Source organism: Panthera leo, chromosome D3, assembly GCF_018350215.1.
Source record: "Panthera leo isolate Ple1 chromosome D3, P.leo_Ple1_pat1.1, whole genome shotgun sequence".
NCBI classification, from domain to species: Eukaryota; Metazoa; Chordata; class Mammalia; order Carnivora; family Felidae; genus Panthera; species Panthera leo.
This window is the reverse complement of record NC_056690.1, coordinates 30,823,705-30,842,278: the sequence shown is the minus strand read 5'-3', so window position 1 is coordinate 30,842,278 and position 18,574 is coordinate 30,823,705. Positions and strand designations below refer to the sequence as shown.

Below are 18,574 nucleotides of genomic sequence, written 5' to 3'. Positions count from 1 at the left end.
TACTATGAAAACTAGGTCGCTTTAGTTCTGAGAGAATCGAATCTGGGTTATTGCAAGTCTCACACTGACATTTTCTATGCTATTTTGGACAGCATCCTCAGAATATTTAACATCTACTTTGACAGCAAAACGGTGGAAAGAAAGGTTCCGATTGATTGGTTATGAACCAAAAAGCAGAAGAAGAAGCCTGGCTTTTAAACACAATTTTTTAGCCTGTAAATCCCCTTATGGGTCTTAAGGAAATGAGACAGAGCGTATTCCATTAACCTCACCTCCAGAGTCAGAAGGGATGGCATTTTACCCTCTGACCACAACCGCCCATTATTCCAGATCACATGGTCATCACTTTCCAGCACTTTGAACTTCACTGGCTCTGACAAGTTCCTCACGCTCTATTCCTCCCAGTGCACCAGCCTCTCCTTTTACCATTCCAAACTTCGATTTCTCTCTTGTCAGCGGCCAGTCCCCCCACTTGTATTTTGGATTCCATCTTCCTGTTTTTTTCTCCAGTTCTTTATGGTATTGATAACTCCTTCTCTATCTTGTAACGTCAGTCTCTACTCACTGAATCCTCCTGGTAGCATTTAAATATGTTAAAGACTCCCTCATTAAAATAACTATATTTGGTTCTCATACACCGTTCGAGCTATCCTTCTGTATCTCTCTCCTCCACACTCAAACTCCTTCAGAGATGATTTGAAGTCACGGCATCCATTTTCTCACCTTCCACGTACTGCCCAATCCATTCCCATTTAGCCTCTGCCTCAACAGAAGTATTCTCAACACTTGTTGCTGAAGTCACCAGTTTTTAGATTCCACATATAAGTGAGATCATGCAGTATTTGTCTTTCTCTGACTTATTTCACTTAGCATAGTGTCCTCAAGTCTCATCCGTCATGGCAGAGGGAAAGGTTTGTTCCTTTTTATGGCTGAATAATTTTCCATTTTATACTTATCCCACATTTTCTTCATCCACTCATCCATTAATGGGTAGTTAGGTTGTTTCCATATCTCAGCTGTTATAAATAATGCTTCAATGAACAAGGGGGTGCATCTATCTTTTCAAATTACTGTTCTTGTTTTCTTCAGATAAATACCCAGAAGTGGAATTACTGGGTCATATGGTAGTTCTATTTTTAATTTTTAATTTTATTTTAATGCGGAATGCCAAATGCATACTGTTTTCCACAGCGACTGCACCAATGTACATTCCCACCAACAGTACACAGGGGTTCCCTTTTCTCCACATCTTCCCCAACATTTGTTATCTTTTGTCTTCTTGTTCGTAGCCATTCTAACAGATGTGAGATGATAGGTTTCTCACTGTGGCTTTGACTTGCATTTCCCTAGTGATGAGTGGTGTTGAACTTCTTTTCATGTACCTGTTGGTCATCTGTATGTCTTCTTTGGAAAAATGTCTGTTCAGTGCCTCTGTTCATTTTAAAATCAGATTATTTCTTGTTTTGTTTTATAATTGAGTTATATGAGATGTTTACGTATTTTGGATGTCCCCCCTGACTGCCCCAAGTCCTATTTGTACGTTCTCTTTTCACTGACTGGTACCACCGATCATTGAATGTGCTAGCTTATCTCTCATCCTATGTATCACTGAATTCTGAAATTTTTACCTCCTGAAAATCTTTTGAATTCTTCTGTCAGTTTCTACCCTAATCTGAGGGAGTACCTTTTTTTTTTATGTGGTGTATTACCTTGACCTTAAAAGTGGCCTTCTTGCATGCCATCTGACCTTTACCCTGGCAGAATAACCCTTTCAAATATAAATCTGATTATACCACTCCTTAGATAAGACATTTCAGAAATTCCCCTGCACAACCTCTCTAGCCAGTGTCTCTCTTGACACAGAGCCTTCTCACATGCTGTTCCTTCTTTCTGGGTCACTCTTCTACCCCAACACTGCTTACCAAGGTGGCTTCTCTCTACCCACAATACAGGCTTAAGCTTCACCTCCTTGAGTCTGCCTTCCTGGACCTCACTGCATCTCTCTTTCTTGGCCCTTATCACCGACAATTTGACATTTGTTTTTATTACTGTTGTTAGCCAGTAATGCCTGTCTTCCCTACTGGACTCCAGCTCCACGAGGTCGTGCTTTAGGTCTGTTTTTGCCAATTATTATTACTGTAGTCCCAAACAAGAGAATATAAAAGGAGCTCAGTATTTATTAGATGAAAGATGGCTTATGTTACTTTACAACATATTTTTTCTATCTAAAAGAAAGCTGCGTGTCATTATTGTTTAGTTTGGGCTGTTTTGAGTGTCATTGTGAAATGACCAACAGAAATTTTGATGGGCAAACATGAAAGGGAGTGTAGCCGGCTATTGTGAATGTTCTTTTAGAGGAGGTTGTGGATATAGTAGCACAATTTCTCAAGTATCGATTGTTGCTTCCACTTTCTTTCCTCTATAGCCAAAGGAAAAAACATACTAAATGGAATAAGTTTATTTAGGACACTTTCAGATGAAGTCTCACACTATTCCTGGGATGGGCTACCATTATGGGATAGTTAACATGATCTAAGATCGGCTATGGATACGAGCAGTTGGTTTTCTTCCCTACACATTAGGAAACATGTTGAAGTTTCAAGGAGTGTTACTGGAAAAAAATCTTGTTGTTTGCCTACCTAAAAGTCATTCCTACCTTTTCTCTTGATGTAGAGCCTTTATTGCATTGCAGTGTGTGGTCCTAACTCATGTGACTTGAGAAGGATCATACTATCCACGTCCCGGGGAATAAATTCTAATTGATCTAAGCCAGTTCTTGTGATCCAATTTTGCTGGCCAGTTATTGAATCGGATGTGGGCATGCCACTGCATTTGTGCCCAGTGAGATGTGAGAAGTCTTCGGTTCTTGGAGGAAAGGCTCTTCACTCGTTATAAGAGGCACACGGATAAGCAGTCGCTTTCCTTCTCAATGCAGTTGTGTCTGAATGTGTTCCTGAGAAGGCTGCAGCCAGCTTGTGACATGAGAACTAGTCTGCGGACGAGAGGCATACCAAGTATGGCAGAGAGGAAAGATAGAAACACTGGGCCGCAGGCTAGTCCTCCTCACAGGTGTGACTGGGTAGACACACATTTTGCTGGACATGCACACACATAAAATCACATGTTTGTATATGTAAAGCACCGAACTTGGTAAAGCAGCTTGTGCTTCAGTTTCCTTCTACTGCTGCGTGCATATATGTACAAACTGTCCCCATCATGGAACAGAATCTAATAGTGCTGGGCTTCGGGAATAAAAGTGAAAATTAACCATTTTCATCAATTTCATTTACAGGTGAAAGAAAAATTGTGGAATGCCAAATGCTGAAACATTTCCCAGCCTGTCATGGTCTCTCCACTTTTAAGAACTTGGAGATGACATTGGTGGGGAGCCTGGGCGGTTCATTCGGTTAAGCATCTGACCCTTGATTGTGGCTCAGGTCATGATCTCACGGTTTTGTGAGATGGAGCTCCACGTCGGGCTCTGCGCTGGCAGTGCAGAGTCTGCTTGGAATTCTCTCTCTGCCTCTCTCTCTGTCCCTCCCTGCCCCTTAACCCCCTCCCCCGCAGCATGCCTGCTAGTTGTGCGTGCACTCTCTCCCTCCCTCTCTCTCAAAGTAAAGAAATAAACTTTAGAAAAAAATGAAGGAAAAAAAGAGAACTTGGAAGTTACATTGGGCCCACTTGGATAATCCAGGTTACTGTCCTTATTTTAAGGTCATCTGATTAGCAATCTTCATTCCATCTGCCACCTTAATTCCCTTTTTGTACATAACATAACAAACATATGGGCAAGTTCTGGGGATTAGGACATAGACCTATTTGGGTGTCACTCACATCCTTGCCATCTTAAAGATTTCTTCCGTTTTGAGTTTATTAAAAAATATATCCATTTGATTAACATTTGAGCACTTGTTATAGAAATGTAAACGAGACAGGGTCCCTGCATTTAAGGAGGTGATCATTTAGTGATTGCTTTCTCAGAAAATGTTATAATTCTTAGCATTGGATTTAATGATAAGAGAGGAATTATTCTAAAAAGCCTGGATGTTCTGTTCCAGATATTCTAGGTGTATGTATGTGTATGTATGGTTTTCATTTTATAGCAAAGTAACTGGAAGTGTACCGAGGTAAAGCTCCTCTTATCCAGGTGCACAGCTGGAGAGAAATGGAGACAGTATGTGAGCTGTGATTTTCTTGCTTGTCCAGTGGTTTTTCCTCTATATCAGTGAATGCTTTATGCATGAAGAATCCAGGTCTTGTTTTTGTTTTACAATCACTTACAGGCACGTAAAACAAAATAGGAGTGGGGCTTTTCCTCTTCTCACAGAATTTCAGCTGGGAACAGTAGGTGATTGAATCTTTACTGCATCCATAAAGTTCAGTGGCTGTCATTTCCAACAGTCTAAAGAGCATAAAGATTTCTCAAGTCTTCTTTGACATGCCTTGGGAATACATACATATGAGTGTATATGAGTATGTGAGTGGCCTCTTCTTCTCTTGGTGGAGAGACTAGTGCATGACTTTTGTCTTAAGAATTTCTATAGCAGAAGAAAAAAGAATTCTAAAGGCAGGACTTTGCCAGGAGTTATCTGTTAAAAAGGTAAAGAGGAAGGGCAGCAGAAAAACATACCATTTGGGAAGGAAGGATATGCGATTTCATGGATCAGTAGCTATTGCACAGAGGAGCTACCCTTGAGTGTGCTAGACAGGTCCCTCTCTGGAGGGCAGGGGAGGAGTTTGTGTGGAGTGAACCACAAAAGGGATTTTAAAAGAAGCCAGCTGGAAGAGTATCTGTGTTGGGGGATACAAACACCCCACCAATGAGATCTAAGGGAAAGCTGACAATTAATGTGATTTTGCCCCTTCTTGGAGCCAGCAGCAGGATGGGGGTGGGGGAGGAGCAGAGGAGAGAAGAAAGACCAGACACAACCCTCTACCCCACTGCCCTCCCCAATTTCAGTGCCAGCATTTTCTTTTGTCTTCATGACCAACTTTGTGCTAAATGGTCCTCTAAAGGACAACTTTGCATTTTAAATGCATTGTATTTCAAACTCAGGTCTGTGGGTTTCTAAGTCTAAATTAGGCTCAAATTGTACCTTAGAGGTCAGGCTCCTGCCTTAGAAACTTTGTTATTCACGTGATTCCTCACTTCTTCATGATATTACTTTCAGTATAATAATTTGTATTTAAAAGGCTATATCCATTAGCATTTAAAAAAAACACAAGATGTCACATCCATAGTTTGAAATAAATAACCCGGACTTGGGGAGGCTCGTACCTTGACACGAGTATGTCAAGATCTGTGTCTCATAATTGTGAATAGACATAGCATGATCCTACACTTTGGGTTTTGTCATTTTGCTTTGGGGATTTGTTGCAGAGCTGGTCTCTGATCTTTAGGAAATAAAACGAGGTGTCACAGTAGATAAAACAATTTCTTCTCTTAGTGATGGGCACTGTTTCTGTCTACAGTGGCATTGGTCTGTCGAGACCCATGGCTGGAAATGGCCAGGAGAGGGGGTGATAAAGGGAGGAAAGCCCTTACGATCACCCTTATGTAGGATGACTACCTCTGCTCTTTTCAAAAGGCACAGACAGGGCTATCATCTTTGCATTTCTGAACAGGTACATGCAAATCTGGGATCTCTAAACTTCATTTGTAAGAGTAGCTAGGCAACTGCTTTCCCAGCACAACAGATCCCAGAATGAATGTAAAGTAATATACAGTACAACATATCCTAAGTTGAGCTTGGATCTTACATACGCACACTTTTACGCTGCCAACCATCAGTGATTTGAAGATTCTTCCTTTGGTCGGATGAGGATGCCTTGGCCAAACTGAGGCAAGTAGCCATTGTTGATTAGAGACTTTCAAAATCACCTATTCCTTCTAATGAATGGCAATGAGGACAAAGTGAGGAAAACACAGCATGTGATAAGGAGAGATTTACCCCAGAAAACCAATCTGCTGAAAAGTTTTTGGTCTCAAAACGCTATTACAGGAGTGAATCAACTGGAAGCAGAATTCGTATGAAGAAATAATGAAGCCTTTTCTCAGGGAACGGACAAAGTATTTCTCAACATTCCTGAAGTCACCTGAAACTGTCTGCATTTCACCACGTTTCAGCAAGAAAATAAGAAAGAGCTGTGGGGACAGTGGCCTGTTTTGCACATATTTGTCTGTGTGAGGATGAGAGAAGCCATCAGTTGTGTGGAAAATCTGTAAATGTTATTACAAAGGGTATTGAAATTATAGATTATATTTATTCATTACTGGTGAAGGAACTGGGTGACGCACTAGCTTTTTATTCATTTTATTACTAACAAATTGTTGGCAAAAGGCATCAATAATGTATTTCCTTTTAAGCACCAGAGAGAGTATTGAAATAAAAGGAAGTTGTTGTTTATTTTTAAAGGTACCAAATTTCCTTTCCAGAAATATTATGAGCTTCATTTGAAATAGTATTGATAATGGAGGAAATGAACTATATTTCTTGGTCAGCAGTCTGAAAAATTCCTAAAACCTTGTCCCGTCTTTGACTCTTGAACCCAGCAGCAGTAGTGTGCTCACAGAATTTCCATTAGAGTTGATGAAAGATACAGGTGTGCTTTTAGAGGGAACGATAACTGGTGGCCTGTTATATAAATAACATTGTAAAAGACTGCTTTAGAGATATAAGCAGTATGTGTAGAAGACAAAAACTGAGAAAAAAGTCTGTGTTTGTCTGTGTAGGTGTATATTTGTATGATTTCATTAGTTGTCTAGCTCAGAGATTACCTATTGAGAAAATAATCGTGGGGAAAATAGCTCAATACAAAGAGAAAAATGGAAAGTAAAACCTTAAAGGATTAATATATTTGGGAATCTGGTTTGCAATCCCGTGTGTGTGTGTGTGTGTGTGTGTGTGTGTGAAAGAGAGAGAGAGAGAGAGAGAGAGAGAAAATAATGCTGCTACCTCTCTTGGTAACATCTATTCAAAAACTACGCATACCTACTAAGGGTGTTTTAGGCTCAACCAGCTCTATGCCAAATATCTGTTTCTTCAATAAATGACCTAAAAAAAAACCTCAATAGCTCTATCATGGCTTGCAATTGATTCTTGGCTCAAGATTTTGTTGGCTTTAGGTTTTTATTGATGAGTTGTGTGTTTTTCCTATTAACATTTCTTTTATGATTTCCGTAGCAGTTTAACACCTGGAATATAGTTTTTATTTTGGAGGAGGAAAACTTATTTATTTCATTTTATTAATTTTTTTCAAGATCTTTTAACATCATGACCTTAATGATTTTCCCCATTATTTTCTTGATGACAGTTATTATTTGAATGAATTGACTGTCATATGGGCTCCACCGACCTGAAACTTTAAGTGTGTGTTTTATTTTGTTGGACCAACATTAGAACAGAGGATGAAAAAAAATTGTACCATTCTGAACCCCTTAAGAAAGGCTCTGGACATTTGACATGTCTGTACAAAACATAATCTCCTATTTTGCCTGAAAGCATATATCAGTGCTTTTTCGCTATATTTCTGTCTTGCTAGATACTGAATTTTGTATAACTCTGAAGTCAGTCTACCTCCACATGCTTTGTTGTGTCTGATATGCTGATTTTCCACAAAAGTTTAGGGGACAGATATTGCACTGGACTTGAGAAAAATGTACCTTTGTTTGGATTTTGTTGTGTCACATTATGGCATTCCCTTTTCTCTTCTACTTTCAAAAAGGTAGTCGTCCATAAAACAAATGTAACAATTCCTGCATTTACTAGAGTATTCTACACACCAGAGTGTGTTGAAGATCTTGAGGGCTTGGCTGGAGTGTCCAGTGAGTGAAGAATTTTGTTATGGCAAAATAATGAGGTGTGGGCTTTTTATTATGGAGTCCCCCTGGAATGTCAGTTCTATTTGATTGTTTTTCTACTTACTTAAAACCTTAGAGTGAACTCTTAAATCTAATAAATTCTGCTAAAATAAAGTACATACTTTATAATTCAAAATCAGTTTTCTTGTTGATATCCAGAAAGTTGATGCTGATCCCAAGCCATCTTAGAAAAAGGAATAAAACAATAATCATGATTGATACTATGTAGGAGTACTGCACTTACTTTACCTAAATTTACTTTCCAGGTTAATGTATGTTAATATACTTATAAGAATCAGCCTAGTTTGGTCATATACCACTGTGGCAATTTCCTGCCCCGCCCACCAACACATGTGTATGCATGCGTGGACACTAACTTGTGGGTGCAAGTACACACAAATTCTTCTTTAGTGATGAGGTCTCACATTATTTTGCTGGACTTCATGGTAATTGCTGTGAGGTTTCTCCATGATGATGATCACCTCCTAACTTCCTATCTTGTGTGTTTTCTTCCTCAGCCACTAGTACGTAAATTCCATGGGGCTAGCGACTTCTGTTTATTTCGTACCTTGCTTACAGTCTGTGCCCAGAGGAGTGTGTGCCACAATGCAAATGCTCAAAAAGTACTTGTGAAGTGAGAGAACTGATGGCACACTTTTAACACCAGAATGGAGGCTTATTATTACTGTTGTCAAAAAGAAAGAAGTGTTAACATCCACCTCTTTTCTACCCTCCCTCTTTTCGTAGGGTAATCTGTGAGACTGTTCTTCCTATCAGGACCAAAATGGCTAACAAGAAATGTGGTTTTAATGGCTCTTCCTGGATTCTGACTCCATTTGCCAATCCGTGCCCTGCCTCTTGAAGAAATTCTGGGCTGAAGGATTGTGTCTCAAGGCATCATCCAGGAAGTGTGAAGATGATGAGACCTACAGTAATTCCAGTGTGTGATTCAGGTCAGATGCCCTCGAGAAAATCTTGAACTTTAGAATTCTTAAAGCCTTTTTGTTTTCATAGAACATCATATATTCTTTTCAATTATTTATGCAAAAGAGGAAAAGAATGCTAATATTCTCTATTGATATTAGAAAAACAGTAAAATCATTTTAAACCTACAATTTCCAGGAATATCAGCTCTTCTCTGCACAGCATCAGATAATAAGTATTTTATTACATGGTATTTTCAAGGTATGTGTATATATATATGTATATATATACACACACACACACACACACACATAAAACAATAACAGATATCATTTATGAATTTAATATCAAATCAAAATAATTATAAATGCTTATATGTTCTTCATTATAAGTATAGCTGTGTTGTGATTTATTCTCTCTCTTTTTAGATACTCTCAGCTGATACCTAAATTTTTTTTTAAATTTTTTAAATGTTTATTTACTTTTGAGACAGAGAGAAAGAGAGAGAGAGAGTGCATGAGTGGCAGAGGAGCAAAGAGAGAGATACACAGAATCTGAGGCAGGCTCCAGGCTCTGAGCTGTCAGCACAGAGCTCAATGCGGGGCTCAAACCCATGAAATCATGACCTAACCTAAAGTCAAACACTCAATGAACTGAGCCACCCAGGCGCCCCTATTTTTTTTTTTTTTAATTTTTAAGTAACCTCTGCACCCAATTGGGACTTGAACTCACAACCTGAATCAACTGATCATATGCTTTACCAAGCATGGTAAAGTGCCAGTCAAGTGCCCCTGTAGTTTTTTTATACGGTCAACAAATTCTTTAACTTTAGGCGGTATGACCATGTACTTTGACGAACACTAACTAACAAAGTTATACTTATATCACCCCCAAGATCTTTCTCCATAAAGAAAAGGAAAAAAGTAGGGTGGGGGAGGCAAGAATAGAGGTTGAGAGTCATACTGTTTTGCAGATTTGCAGCATAAAAGGATATTATTTACAGTGGTGACTTATTCTTTGAAATTTGAAGACAAAAATGTTATATGGAAGAACTTTTCTGAACTTTCCAGGCAATTGGCATAGTATATACATCAGTCTCTCTTGCAATTTCCTTGGAAACCTATTTGTTAAAGCAGAGTCCTTCTGTTGTTATTTTAGAAGGTGTAAGAGCCAATCAAGGGGATTATAAGATCTTTTTTAAAAATATTACATTGTTATTAATTTATCAAGAGAGAGTAAAGGGATTTCCCAGATATGTTGAAGTCCTATATTACTTCAAAGCTTACTTCAAGGAGACGAACTAGAGTGAGCCCAAACTGGAAACTTCGATAGCAAAATGAATGACATAAATAGGAAAAAGAATAGGAGGCTTCTATTTCCAGCTCCAATGAGATAATTGAGAGAAAGATGGTCTTCTTATTCTAAATGGTGGGACAAAATGTGTTGAGCCACTGTTTTCAGAAATTGGACAACAAACAGTGGAGAACTGTGATCTCTGGAAAAAAAGAACAATGAGGTGAAGCATAGAACCATTCTGACCTTCTTCTTGGAGACATTTCCCAGACTGCAGCTCAGGAAGGAGAAACTAGGCAAAGCACAGCATTTTCTCTAAGCTGAGGAGACCAAGCTGAATTAAGGGGGAATGAGGTGGCCGGAAGATGTGAAGCTGAGTGCCAGAGAGGAGGAAACTATGGAAATAAAGTGCTTCAGAAATGTGCACAGGGTTCCCTTCAGTTTGTCTTTAAATACTCAGTCATAGATTTGGAGGAGGAACTTCCATGCAGTCAGGCAAAGCCTGTCTGGAGTCCTTTATTAAATACTTAATCACACATGCATGGGATAAAACTCCATGAGCAAAACAGAATTAGAGAAATATATGCCAAAAAGTTGCCAGAGCTCATTCAGAGCTGGGAGATGTTTAAGTTTTGACCAGTCAGACTGCAGAGTCCCCATTGACCACTTGGGGCTTTCAGTAGGAATTCCAGAGAGTTTTGCCTAATACTATGGCACAACTAGCCCTGGACTAAAGACTACTCTAGACTTGCCGTAAGAAGGCTTAAAAACAAGTCTTGAAAGGATCAACCTGGTATAAATTACTTCCTGTCAGATCAAAGTCCAGTAGTATTTAAAGGAAGCCAAAAAATCTAGTACTCAACATATATACACTCCCAAGGTCCAGCATCCAATAAAAAATTACTAGGCATGCAAAGAAGGAAAATATGACCCATAGCTATGGTAAAAATCAACAAATGGTAAATAGTAGCCAGAATCAATGATGGCTCTCAAGTATCATCACCTCCTGATATTCACACTCTTTAGTCTCCTTGCACATTGAGTTAGAATTAGTTGTTACAGCCAGTAGGGTGCATTAGAGGTGCTCTTGTGTGACATTCTAGGCTAGCACAATTGGATCCCTTGTTCTGGGAGAAGCCAGATGCTACATCACAAGCAGCCCTGTGATGAGGGCCACATGTAGAGGAACTGAGGCCTCTCCCAAATAGGCAGCCCAACTTGCCAGCCACATGAGTTAGCCACCTTGAATTTCCAGTCAAGCCTTCAGATATACATGTCCCCAGATGACCTCTGACTAAATCTCATGAGAACTGCAAGATAGTATATCTAATCAAAGCCATTCCCCAATTCCTTAACCACAGAAAATATGAAAGACAATAAATGTGATTATGTTTTATGCCACTAAGTTTGGGGGTAATTTGTTAGGGGATAATAGGGGACTTAGTATAGACATTGGTACTGCTAGTATAACAGAACCCAAAAAATGTAGAGGTAACTTTGGGACTGAGCAAGTAGGGAAAAACTAGAACATCTTTTTTAAAAAAACTTTCATTAATATTACAAAAAAATTTTTTTAAGTTTATTTGTTTTGAGAGAGAAAGTGAGCAGGGGAGGGACAGAGAGAGAGAGAGGGAGGGAGAGAGAATCCCAAGCAGGTTCTGCACTGTCACCACAGAGCCCAATGTGGGGCTTTAACCCACAAACCATAAGATCATGACCTAAGCTGAAATCAAGAATTGGACACTTAACCGACTGAGCCACCCAGGCGCCTCATAAGCTAGAACGTGTTAAGGAGACTTTTAGTGAAAGGCAAAAGGCCTTGGAATTGCTATCATCAACTCTGTGGCCCTCAAGGAGGTTGCCACAGAGGCCATAAGGTAAGTGAGAAGAATATTATTGGAGACTGGTGAAAAGAAAATCCCTGCTCTGTGGTGGCAAAAAGTTGAGAGGCACTGTTCCATGGGGTATCATGAAAACTAGAAAAGACACTGACTGGATGATTAAACTAAGAATCTTTTTTTTTTTTAACTTTTTAAAATGTTTTATTTTTGAGAGAGTGAGTGGGAGTGGGGGAGGGACAAAGAGAGACAGGGACAGAAGATCTGAAGCAGACTCTGTGCTGACAGCAGCAAGCCCATGCAGGGCTTGAGCTCACGAACTGAGAGATCATGACCTGAGCAGAAGTTGGACACTCAACTGACTAAGCCAGCCAGGTGCCCCAAACTAAGAATCCTCTTGAGCAGATTGTTGAAGGTGCGGTTTATTGCACAATGTAAAGTAAAGAGAGAGAGAGAGAGAAGTTGTTAAACACGAGAAACTGTAGGTTTGAAGGTTCTTCAAACAGCATCTTCAAATAGCTAACAATGCTAATATTAAGAAATGGCTCCAGGAAAAGATCAAATCCAAGGAACTGTTATGGAAGAATGGTCTAAAGATGAAACCAGGCATGCAGGGGAGGGATGTCATCAAGATGGCAACACAGATCGTTCCCAATTTCAGTCACCATTTGAAAATCCCACAGCATGGGGGTAGGGTTGAAGCACCCCCCTACAACACAGAGACTGAAAAGGATCACATTAGCAGGGTAAGAGGAGCAGCTATGCTCAGATTGCACAGGCTAGCACAGCACTGCACTGAGAGGCACCTCACCCCAGCCCAGACCTACAGTTTTTCCACTGGGGAAAAAAGAACCCAAGCTGAACATCCAGCTCTCCCAGCACCGTGGAATGCTTTCTGGGAGGCCCACGTGGGTCTTAATCTCATAAGGATCATAGGGAAAATCTGTGAGGCTTGATCCCTGGGGATCATATTGAGATGGAGGAGTGGGGGTGGGGTTTACAGCAACCAGTGTTCAGAGCTTGGCTGACAGCATTCTTCCCTGGAGGAGCAACCAAGTAGAGATGGTAGCCAGGGGCTCTGACCATCTGCTGAGATGAGCTGGTGGCCCAGTCTGGTTGGGGATTTAGGTCCACAGCAAATAAGCCATACACATCTTGGAGCCTGTTCAATACTCATGCCTTGGCAGGGAATCCGGCTCAAAGCCCTGCCTAATATTCCCACCTGCCAGAACAGGAAGCCTAACCAGATTACCGGGGAAGCTGCACAGACAATCCTACAGCCCCATATATACATAGTAGGAGTTGCACAGAGAGCCCAGCCAGTGGTTTTGCCAACCTACAGAGCTGAGTCACTTGTCTGTCGGGTCAGGGAACTTGGTGGGGAGTGCTTCCTGATTCCAATACCCATCCAGTCATACCAGTCTTGGAGAGCCTGTTCTACCACTACACCCAGGCAAGGAAGTTAATTCAAAGCCTGTGTACTGCAGGTTATAGCCCAGTCCCACATCACTAGGACACCTAATCAGAGAACCTTGAGAAGCTGTGTAACCCCTCCTACATTGTGCTCCAGGCCAGGAGCCAGCTTAGCAAGGTGGAGAGGAGAAGGATATGTGGTTGGAGAGGCCTGGAAATTTTTTAAATGGTTTATCCTAGTAATTTTAACAGCTTTTTAAAAATATTTATTTATTTATTTATTTATTTATTTATTTATTTTTAAATGTTTATTTTGAGAGAGAGTGAGCAGGGGAGGGGCAGAGAGAGAGAGAGAGAGAGGGTGAGAGAGAATCCTGAGCAGGCTTCACATGGAGCCCAACACAGGGCTTGATCCCACAACGGTGAGATCACCTGAGCAGAAATCAAGGGTTGGAAGCTTAAACAACTGAGCCACCCAGGCTACCCTGCTGGTTTTATTTTTAAATTATTGCTTAGAATCATCATATTTCCTCTTTGGGTGAACTATCATCTTTTATTTTTTAAAAAAGCATAGGCTTTGTTATTTTTTTAAGTTTATTTATTTTGAGAGAGAGAGAGATAGAGAGCAGGCAGGGGAGGGGCAGAGAGAGAGGGAGACAGAGAATCCCAAGCAGGTTCCAGGCCATGAGCGCACTGGAGCTCACAAACTGTGAGATCATGACCCGAGTCGAAACCAAGAGTTGTAAGGTTAACTGACCGACCCACCTAGGTGCTCCTGGGTGAACTATCACCTTATGTGTTTTTCTGGTTTACCTTTGGGGCTGTTGGGTTTTCTTCTTCATTTATGGGAACCATTCATATATTAAAGAAGTGATCACTTTTACCTGTGGTTTGAGTCATGAGCTCTTCCCTCCACCTACTTACCCCTGCCAACTTGCTGGTTACCTTGGTGTATGTTTCTAGGTGAATTAATTAATGTTTTGGTTTCATGAGTTCTACATTTTGTGTCATAATACAAAGACTTTTCCCTTTGATTATAATTATCTACTTAAAAAAATTTTAATAACCATCTGGAATTTGTTTTAGTACAATGTAAGAGGTTAAGAATCAATGACATTGAGTGCTTGCTGTCAACCAAAAATTGTGCTATCTTTCTACGATAAGGAATGGCAGTTGAAACATGGCTGCCCAATTTAACGACTGCATTTTCTAGTCCCTTTGACCTACATGTGTAGACATGTAGTCTGTAATCAACTACAGAATATAAGTGGAGGTGATGTGTGTCACCTACAGGTCAAGACCTTTAAGAGGCTCTCTGTTCCATCTGCCATCTAGACACACAACAGAGGAGTCTATTTAAATTGTGACACCATATGTCGGCAGGAATCTGGGTCCCTGAACCACCATGATCAGGATAGCTACTCACTGATGAGGAACATCCACTGTGACTGGTACATGAGTGACAAATATACTTCCACTGGGATAAGCCACTAAAGTGTTGGAACCTATTATTAAAGTGGTTAGTATGGCTTTACCAATAAGGCATCCAATGAAGAGATAGCTGACCCTGACCGCTCATGTCTGAGCTCACTTTGTTTTATTCAGTGAGTACTCTGCCAACTTCCAGTGAAAGGGAAGTGTTAGTTACACAGCATTTGTAAAGGCTCTGGAAGGGAGGTAGTTTAACTTTCAGAGTTAACTACATGTTAAAGTGAGAATTCTATTTATTGCTCCTGTGTCATCCACATCACTAGACCATACGTGGCAGAATCTGAAAGCAAAAAGCAGAGGTATATCAAACCAATCCAGGCTTATTTTAATTGAACTGTTAGTGTTAATACTTCATTTAAAATAAGACATCCAAATTTAAATTAGGTGGCATACCAAGACAACAGTGGAAAACCAGTTTTTGGCTGCTGGAGATAGAGTTAACAATCACATAGGCAAATTAATAATGACCTATACTCAGCAAAATAGGTTTCATTTGTAAATGTGAATGGATAACCAAAGATTACATCTGAGGAATACATGCAGAAGGAACAAGGTGAGCTGATAAAATATGTAAAGTAAATGAACGACAAATAGTTGGTGATTAAGCTGAGGTTGAATTTAAAAATATTCAAGCATGACAGTATGTACTTTTTCCTCTCAGCTGTCCACCATCAGCCAGATGTTACAAATGTTTGACTCTTTGAAAAACTACTTTGAAAATCAATCTAGCGCCCTACAACGGTGTTGAACTAGTTTGTGAGTGAGTCCACCATTTGTTCTTGTTGCAATTTGTTCAAAATTCGTTGTGAATCTTTAATTAAATGTTCAATGAAGGGAACACCAAAGAAACTTAAAGTTTTGAAGCCTTTAGCAAACTGGAATTATTGGAAATGAAGTGTGTGAATAGGAAGCCATTGAATTTATCACTACAAAAATAAGGAAGGAAAGGAACAAATCAAACAAGGAGAGCTCAGACAGTGTACCTGATTTAATTTTGCAATTTTATAATTGTACATTGTAATTTCTTAAGTTGGGAAAAGAATTTTTTGATGATCTTCAATTTTGGAGAAAAATTTACATTCTGTAATGAATGGAATTAAATGGAAAAGACTTATTATTTTACAACATCTCCAACTGGTTTGCCAAACATTCAAGATAATCAGAAATAGAGACATCTTATTTGATGAATGTTTTGTAATAAAATATTTGTCAAAGAATGGCAATCTCAATGAAATAAAAAAGGACAGTAACGATGAACATATATTGACTGAAATATTCCAATATTTCCATACACAAAGGCATAATCAATAACCTTCACATAGCAGAATTTTTCTGAGCTTACCAGGAATCTCACCATATGTAGAAAGACTATTTTTTCAATACAATATGGGCTACAGAGAAAAGTCTGTTGAAGGTGTCAACAAATTTATTAGTGATGAAGTGCAAACTTGAAGAACATTACATTATTATGTACCAACTAAAAATAACAAGAACGTATTTGTAATTAGAGTCCCAGAAGGAGAAGGGACAATGTGACAGAGAAACATTTGAAGAAATAAAGGCTAAAGTATTTCCAAATATGGAAAACATCAAGCTACAGGTCTTAAAAACTCAAGATACCCAAGAAGGCTGAATAGGAAAAACATTACACACAACCACATCATAGTAAAATTGCTGAAAAACAACAATAAAGGAAAAATCTTAAAAACAGCTAGTGAAAAAAGACATATTCCATATGAACAATGTAACAATGGAAGCTGAATTCTAATCAAGAAGACAATACAATGACATTTAAAAAAAAATTTTTTTTTTAACATTTATTTATTTTTGAGACAGAGAGAGACAGAGCATGAACAGGGGAGGGTCAGAGAGAGAGAGACACACACAGAATCTGAAACGGGCTCTGGGCTCTGAACTGTCAGCACAGAGCCCGACTCGGGGCTCGAACTCACGGACCGCGAGATCATGACCTGAGCCGAAGTCGGACGCTTAACCGACTGAGCCACCCAGGTGCCTCTACAATGACATTTTTAAAGTGCTGAAGAAACCCTGAAATTCTATATCCAGTTAAAGAATTCTTTAAAAAAAAAAACAACAAAAAAAAAAAACAAAAAACTAAAGAGAAAGCAAAGGCATTGTTTGTTCCATGACCAAAGAAGAAATCACAAAAGAAATGGAAACTTATCTTGAAAAGAAATGTTGAAAAACACCTATCCTATAAAAATTTGTGCATACAGTTAAAATGGTAGTTACAAAGAAATTTATAGTATTAAATGTTTTCTTAAATATTTCAAATCAGTGATTTAACTTACTACCTTTAAGAGCTGGAAAATTAAGAGAAAATTAAACTTAAAGTAGAAAACAAGGAGGAACATGGGGCTCCTGGCTGGCTCAGTTGGTAGAGCATGCAACTTTTGATCTTGGGATCAAGAATTCAAGTGCAGCATAGGGCAAGGAGCTTACTTTAAAATAAATAAATAAATAAGGAAACCAGAGGAGAACAAAAAGAAGAAGCCAATGAAGTAGCAAACAGAAAGATAAAGATAATAGAGGAAATCAATAAAGCCAAAAGATGGTTCTTGGAAAAATTTAATAAAATTGAGAATCCCTCTATCAAGAAACAGAAGGTGGGGGGCGCCCTGGGTGGCTTAGTTGGTTGAGCATCCTGATTTTGGCTCAGGTCATGATCCTGGGGTCGTGGAATGGAGCCCTACTTTGGGTTCCATGTTGAATGCGGAGTGTGGGGCCTGCTTAGGATTCTCTCTCTCTTTCCCTCTGCTCCTCTCCCCTGCTCACTCTCTCTCTCTCTCTAAATAAAAATAATTTAAAAAAAAGAAATAGAAGGGATATAATACAAATTAGCAGTATCAAGAGTTACACAGGGGACATCACTAGAGACATTAAAATGATAATAAGAAAATAATCATTTGGCCACTTAATAAAAAGTGGTCATTAAAACATACCAAAACTGATCCAAGAAGAAAACATCTGAATGCCCTTATATTTGTTAAAGAAAGTAAATTTTATTTTATTTACTTATTAGAAATTTTTTAAATGTTTTATTTATTTTTGAGAGAGAGAAAAAGAAAGAGAGAGATAGAGTGTGAGTGGGGGATGGGCAGGGAGAGAGGGAGACACAGAATCTGAAGCAGGCTTCAGGCTCCTAGCTGTCAACACAGAGTCCCACGTGGGGCTCGAGCTCACAAACCATGAGATCATGACCTGAGGCCGAAGTCAGACCCTTAACAGACTGAGCCACCCAGCCACCCCCAAAAAAGTAAATTTTAAATAAGAAACTTTTCTAGGAAAACTCTGTGCCCAGATGATTTCACTGGTGAATTCTACCAAACATTTAAGTAAGAAATAGTACCAACCATATGTCATATATTTCAGAAAACAGAAGAGGAATATTTTCCAGCTCATTTCCTGAAGGCAGCATAACCCTGATATCAAAACCTGAGGAAGACATTACAAGAAAAGGGAATTGTAGACCAATATCCCTCATGATCATAGGAACAAATATCACTGACAACATATGAACAACACAAAGACAGCAACATATGAAAATAATAATATGCCATGACCAAATGTAAGTCAACTTAGGAATGCAAAATGGTGTAATATTAAAAATTCATTCAACATAAATTGCCACCTTCACAGATTAAAATTAAAAAATGACATGATAATCTTCACAGATGGACAAAAATTATTTGACAAAATTCAATACCTATTCATGGTAAAACATCTCAGCAAA

General features: G+C 39.2%; 1 long non-coding RNA gene across 2 annotated transcripts in view; it reads left to right on the top strand.

Annotated features, from left to right (window-relative positions):
- Positions 1–18,574, top strand: part of LOC122203395 — a 39,049-nt gene that overhangs the window by 15,843 nt on the left and 4,632 nt on the right. The window contains exons 3-4 of one of the 2 annotated variants that reach the window (XR_006195155.1): positions 8,609–8,814; positions 15,482–15,554. This is a non-coding gene — a long non-coding RNA (uncharacterized LOC122203395). Of the gene's footprint in view, positions 1–8,608; positions 8,815–15,481; positions 15,555–18,574 lie in introns of those variants that run through there. The other variant, XR_006195154.1, reaches the window with a different exon arrangement.